The following is a 7,418-nucleotide window of genomic DNA, read 5'->3' as shown; positions in this document are numbered from 1 at the left end:
GACCAGATATAGAATCTGGACCGGATTCTATATCTAGATAGAGATATAGGTCTTCAATTTATTAGACCAGATTCTATATCTGGTCTAAGATTACAACATGACAACATAACCGAAAGATAAGATGAGGATAACCTCCAAATTTGAGAACACAGTAAACAGTATTCTATTTTGTAAACACAACATAGTAATTAGACTAATTAACATATTGTTGTATTAATTAATGTTCCAAAATCCGTTTACCGGTGAATTAGTCCTGCCTCGCAGTCCAAGCCGTCTGTCTATCAATCAAGGTCAAGGCTCTCTTCTCTTTTAACAAAAAACAGAACGTCCATGTTTCAAGATCGATATCAGAAAATCATCTTCGAGAATCGATTTTCTGCAAATAACGATGTTTAAAATTTATATGTTTGAAAAATATATTTGAACATCGATGTTTGATAATAATTATTTTATTGGGCTGGACGGCAGGTCCCAAAATTATGGTTATGTAATTTTTTCATTTCGGATGATGCCTACATGAGTTTTTTACTTGTGCGTGGGTAATGGGAGTTATGAGATGTTCAAAGGTACATGCCTAACGACGGGATTCGAACCCACGACTAGGTAGGTCTAGCACATTTGATGCGTGTAATGCACTTCTTCCTATCATAGCCCCTGGCCTTCAAATGCATATTTAAAGGAGGTGAGTCGTGGGAGGTCTAGCACATTTGATGCGTGTAACGCACTTCTTCCTATCATAGCCCCTGGCCTTCAAATGCATATTTAAAGGAGGTGAGTCGTGGGAGGGCACCCATGGGATATTCCAAGTAATAATATACTGATGAATTGTGCCCATATTTTTTAATGTCTCGCTCAATAATTATTGACGTTATGAACTTGAGACCGGTTGCATTGAACTCCAAATCAAATTTTACATAAGATTTGAACATTTGATAACATATTGGTGATAACAAAAAATTATTTTGCCAATGGTTATTGATATACTATTACAATAATTATTGGTGCATTCTATGAAATCTACTGATTTTTTCACATTTTTAGAATGCCTCAGTAACCATTGACGTTATAAACTTGAAAACGGTTGCATTGAACTCCAAATCAAATGTAAGATCCATAAATAAGACTCAAACTCACACATAAGATTTAAACATTTTACATATTGCATTTTACAATTTTACACAAGAACTAGTCATGAAGGGTACGGTAGGGTAACTCTAAAAAATAGAAACAAGTTTTTAAATAACTCACTCTATTTTTATTATCACATTATTCAATAGAGGTTGTATTGATTTAATAAAACCGTAGGCTACAAGTTTAAACCTTTGGCTAAAAATATTCTCATCTTCAAAAGTAGACTGAAGTTCCTACTTCAAATTATAGGCTGTTAGCACAGTGTAAGATAATTATTCTGAATAAAAGTAATACGATGATTTCAACTGAAAACTCATCACACTACAATATATCAGACCGTAGCTACATCTAATTCACCAGTAGATTCAAGTTCAAACTCACACTAAGCAATGTGCCCTACGTGGTTACACCCCATGTCAAAGGTGCAGTATTTATAAACAATTATCAAGAACGGTCTTAGCAAAGCACGTTTTGTTGCTGACCAGCCAATAACAGGATCCAATCATAATCGTTGAGTTAATATTCAGTATTTAGAATTATGAATAGTTATTAATAAAATATTATAAAGAACAGTCTCAGCAAAGCGCGGTTCGTTGCTAAGCAACCAATAAAAAACCAATAATAATAGTCAAACTACAAGAATAGTTCTGATTTGTTCATAAACGCTTACTTAGCTAAGACAGTATTATTAAAATAGTTTATAAAAACAGCCCATAGTCTCTTAACCCTATTATAGTGAACACGTTATCACAGTTGACGCCATTTTCGATATGGACGCCTGAGTCAGCTGTTTTCCGGCGCTGTCTACCAGAGTGATGGAGCGACTCTGCAGGCCGAACAGTGTGCTGCTAACTTCGTCGGTCAGCTGTCGCAGTGTCAGCACATTTTCCCAGACTGGGTTCTCGAGCAGGATTGAGCCGCTAACGCCTGTTAAACTGAGGCCTGGACTTGAACCACCAGCCAGAGAAACGCTAACGTACCTGAAAGGAAATTAACAGAATTGAAAACAATAATAATTCAATAAATCGAAACAGAAGCTTTTGAGTTTGAAGGGAGAATGTAAAATCATCATCATGACAGATTGAGCTGGCCACTGACAAGCGTTCCAACAAACCAAAACAATAACTCAATAAATTTGAATAGATTTTTGAGTTTGTAGGTATAATGTGGAATCACTATTATAACTCCATTTTTGTAGATGAATCTGACCACCGACGAGTGTTGCAACAAGCCAAATAAGCCACACAGAATGTGCCCCGATTGGCTAATATTCATCAACAGCTGATTGTCAGCCAAATCGTAGGACATAGAACAAATTCTGGGTGGCGTGTTGGCTTGTTAGAAAGCTCGTCAGTGGCCAGTATGCCCCAAAACGGGGCGTAGTCGCAGTCATTGTCATAGTCACGTTTGAATTAAATTTCGAAAAACTAGAAAATTGAACACAAAATAAAATAAAGAGAAAATAGTGTAAAGTTTCAGCTATTTTGAATTATTTAGGAATGTCTAATTTCGTCAAGGAAAAACGTTTCCAATTATAGAAATTAGAAAATAAAAACCACGACTACTGTTATAAAAGCTGCGACTACGCCCCGTTTTGGAAAGCCAATTTTCTGACTCCAGCTGTTTAAAGTCTAGGACTTTCCTAAGCTAAATCCCGAGCACGGAAGCCGGCCCTATATGTTTTCATACAATGTTATTCTTGGAAAAGGATATTATTCATTACAAGGCTTGACCGTGATATGGTAACTTAAGCCCGGCTGCACAATTTCAATTTCAATTTATTCCAGACAACTTATTTAACAGCATAAGTATTTTAAGTCTAGTATGAGCTGGATGATAATGATGATGGTGCTAGAGATGAAGAGTGAGTTACATTGCAACACTTATATCACTAATGAGATTTAACATAAGTATTCTAATAAGTCTAGTATGGGCTGGTTGATGATGATGATGGTGCTAGAGATGGAGAGTGAGTTACAGTGCATCACTTATATCACTAATTAAATAACACAATATACTAAGACTATGCTAATAAGATTACCAAACAAAACAGTAAGACAAAATTATTGTCTTATTAATAAGTAGATCTATTGTGTGTTTTTTTCTACTGTTGTGTGCATGAATAGATGTTCTGGTTGCAAGTTTATTGATATTTTCGTTAATGTGAGTTGTACAGCTATATATGTACAAACTGGGCACTGTCATTATTTTCAATTTCTTGAAGGTCTCCCTGCAGGAATCTTGAGGAGACAGCCCACAGATACATCTCAGAGCTTTATCTTTTGCTATTTAAAAACTCTGTCTGAGCCAGTGGAGTTACCCCAGAGTATTATGCCATATGTTAGGTGGCTATGGAAAAACGCAAAATAGGAACTCAGCAGCAAGTTGTTACTGACATTACTTTTTAATTTAAGCAACAGAAAATTAACACGTGCAAGCCTTGAGCAAATTAAGGCCACATGATCCTCCAGTTCAGTTTTTCATCTAATTTTATCCCTAGAAGTTTTACGGATTTATTAGATTCATTGCTAATTTTCATATTAAAAATTATCTCTTCACTTTTGGTTTCATTAACTTGAACGCAGTTAGCATTGAACCATTCTGTGCATCTTTCTAACATAAGCTTTCTCTTAACAGCTAAAGATATTTCACATTTGTCAGTGTTAATGAGTATGTTGTGTCGTCTGCGTAGAGAACAACTTTACATGCTAAATGTTTGGGCAGGTCATTGATATACACTATGAAGAGGAAGGGTCCCAAAATAGAGCCTTGGGGAACACCTTTTCCTACTTCCAGAAGATCAGAGAATTTATTATTTGTGCTAACAATCTGTAGCCGATTACTCAAGTATGACTGTAATAATATTATTGACCTGTCATCAACTCCATAGTGTTTCATTTTATTAATTAATAATTCATGTGAAATAGAGTCAAAGGCTTTGCTCAAATCCAATAGGTTTGCGCTAGTTAGTAATTTGTTTACAAAGCCTTCATAAATGTCAGATACAATGCTCTCTACTGCCTTAACTGTTGAAAGCTTTGTTCGGAATCCAAATTGAGCAGAGTTCAGAAGACATTTTTTTTTTCAAAGAAAGAACAGGCTCAGCTGTTGGTGCATAATAATTTCAACTATTTTGGAAAATATTGGTATGAGAGAGATGGGACGGTAGTTGTTTGGGTCAGTTTTATCACCTTTCTTAAAAACAGGGATAGTGACTGTGACTTTTAAGCAATCTGGAAAGACTCCTTCGTCCAATATTTTATTTAAGAGACTGACTAGCGGCAGTTCAATCTGTTTGATTTATATTTTTAATTAAAAAGTTTGAGAGGCCATAGTAGTCTTCTGCTCTACTGTTTGTGAGTTTGCTCACTGCTTTATGAAGATCATCTACTGTTATGAAGGTCCACTTAAATTTGTATGTGGGATTTAGGGCAGGTAATATGTTCTCAGGGTGTGGTTTTGGTACTTGGGCCTGTTTGCTTGTACCAGCATTTAAGAAAGATTTGTTCAGCTCATTGGGGTCAATAGGTACCTGATTTAGTTTTTTAGGAAGATTTATTTCATTTTTGTTCACATCCCATGCTGCTTTAGAATGCTGCATTGTTTCTCGTGGAATTAATCACGATTAAAATTTGCCTGGCTTTTGAGCAACTGGCACATAGTATTGAAAACAAGAGAGATGACTGAGGATGATACTATCGTAGCAGGATTTTTTGTAATGTTCGTGTTTTGATTATTTGTTCTGTTAATCAAGAATGTATTATGTATGTGATTATGATAGCAACTCCTATTTGTATGAGTACTTGGTCAAGAACAAATAATGAAACTATTTGATTTGATTTGAATTATATTGGATGATCGGTTAATTGGAATAGTTGTAATGGTGAACTTTTCTCAGCTAATCGATTTCAGAGTATTGAATAGGAGTCTTGGAAGTGTCACATCTACTCATTTATGAAAATAGTGATGAACATCAGAAGTTGTGCAGTCTAATTTTGAAATGCTCCTCCATTGGAATGTGCAGGGTGTCATGAACAAATCTGATGATTGGGTGATTTGATTAGAGAGCATAATGTCAGCATTTTGGGTATTTGTGAACACTGGTTGAATGCGTTTGAGATAATGGAGGTTGGTTTAACTGGATATAGATTGGCTAGTGAATACAGTAGACCAATAGGACGGAGGGGTGGTACGGCTATTTATGTAAGAGATGATATCAAATACTGTGAGCTTACTTACTTGAAGGAAATGTCAATAGCCAGTATATGTGAAGTTTCTGCGGTTCTTGTTCCAGAATAGAATGTAATTTTTCTCGAGGTGTATAGAGTACCAGACAGGTGTAATTTTGATGATTTCATTGAGACGCTTCACGGCATTTTGATATACGAAGCATAAATATAAACATATAGACATAAAGATAAATGCTAAATCGTAGACTTGAATCTTAGATCTCACTTCGCTCGGCTAATTAGGAAATCACAAGGGAAAGTTATCAAGTTTTCCAGTGCTTCTTTAAATGTTTTTATAATAATAATAATCTTTATTAAAGGAGACAACAGATGGAAACCTATTAATAAGGAAGAAACATTATCAAATTAATTATTGAATAAATATGTTTGCAATATGTGATTATTTTCTATTGTAGTGATAATAAGGTGTGATAATTCTTCCATATTTGGTTCTGAAACAACTATATTCTAAAATCTTCTGTAGTATAACAACATATGTTTTTGAATTTGTTATTACTGTTACTAAGTCTCCAAATAAACTCATTCCAATTCGAAACCTGTATAGTTCAAGTTATTAAAAACCTTTCTAAAGGTATTGAATACTTATGTCGTGTTTACTCTCATTCCTATTACAATTTTGATAACTTGATATTTTAAATGAATACGATACTGAAGCAAGACAAGTTTAGTGTGGATCCAAACTTATCAACTGCAAGCAAGGAATGGACACATTGGCACAAAACTTTTCAGAACTTCATTACCAGTATCGCAACACAATCATCAGACTCTGAAAAGCTCAAAACACTCATCAACTTCATCACTCCAGATATTTATGAGTACATAAGCGAAAGTGGTACATATAACGATGCTATATCTACTTTAAGGAGAATCTATGTAAAACCTGTAAATGAAATATTTTCAAGACATAAACTATCTGCACGTCAACAACAGCCTGATGAGACTATTGATCAATATCTTCATGCCTTAAAACTATTAAGTAAGGACTGTGAGTTTAAAGCTGTGACAGCTGAAAGAAATAGGGATGATTATATTCGTGACACATTTATTGCTGGAATGAAGTCTCCTACAATTCGCCAGCGTTTACTAGAGAATGTTGCATTAACACTAGAAGAGGCATATAGTCAAGCCAGATCCCTGGAACTTGCATATGAACAATCATTAGCTTTCCAATCTTCATCCCAACTAAATGCAACTTCTTCCCAAATAGTCAAGCCAGCAATCAGAATGCTGATTCAACATCACATAATTTAGAAAACTGTTTATTAGCTGCTGCTAATGAAAAATGTTTTTTTTTTGTGGTACCTAATCTGAGACATCCTCGGGTCAGCTGCCCAGCTAAAAATACAATTTGTCATAATTGTGGAAAACAGGGGCACTTTGCCAAGGTCTGCAGGTCGAGTAAATTACAAACCAAACAATAAAAAAAATCTAAAGATATTATGAACTCTACTGACCTAGCAGCTTCGCCCGGAGGATTGACAAAGAGTCAATACAAGAGTCAGTACGAGCCCTAGTTAATGGAAAATCTGTCTCTGCTTTGATAGATACAGGGAATTCTCTGAGTTTTATAAACAATTCTACTGCTCTTAACCTAGGTCTTCCTATAAGACCAGGTAGGGGTACTGTATCAATGGCGACTACATCAATCACATCCAATATAACAGGGCAATGCTTAGTAGATCTTGTCATTCTTGATCACTGTTACAAACAAGCAAATCTTTCGGTCTTACCAGAGCTTTGTGCGGATATAATTGTTGGACATGATATTTTGAAAAACCATGAAAGTATTAAAGTAGTTTTTGGTGGAAAAAAGCCGCAGTTAACCGTATGTAGCGTGTCAGCCTCACCTGTAGAACCGGTGTCATTGTTTTCTAATTTAAAACCGGAATGTAAACCAATTGCAATCAAATATCATCGACACAGTACGGATGAATTGAAGTTTATTGAAAATGAAGTAAGTAAAATGCTTAAAGACGATGTTATAGAGCCTAGTATTTCTCCATGGAGAGCTCAAGCGTTAGTGGTTACAAACGAAAA

At 35.2% G+C, this 7,418-nt stretch overlaps 1 long non-coding RNA gene across 2 annotated transcripts in view; it reads right to left on the bottom strand.

Annotated features, from left to right (window-relative positions):
• Positions 1-1,232: 1,232 nt before the first annotated feature.
• Positions 1,233-7,418, bottom strand: part of LOC111056352 — a 31,420-nt gene continuing 25,234 nt past the window's right edge. For both annotated transcript variants that reach the window (XR_002606434.2, XR_005573227.1), the window contains one exon: positions 1,233-2,111. This is a non-coding gene — a long non-coding RNA (uncharacterized LOC111056352). The remainder of the gene's footprint in view (positions 2,112-7,418) is intronic.

The sequence above is a fragment of the Nilaparvata lugens genome, chromosome X, assembly GCF_014356525.2.
Source record: "Nilaparvata lugens isolate BPH chromosome X, ASM1435652v1, whole genome shotgun sequence".
Classification (NCBI taxonomy): domain Eukaryota; kingdom Metazoa; phylum Arthropoda; class Insecta; order Hemiptera; family Delphacidae; genus Nilaparvata; species Nilaparvata lugens.
This window is presented reverse-complemented; position numbering and strand designations above follow the sequence as displayed.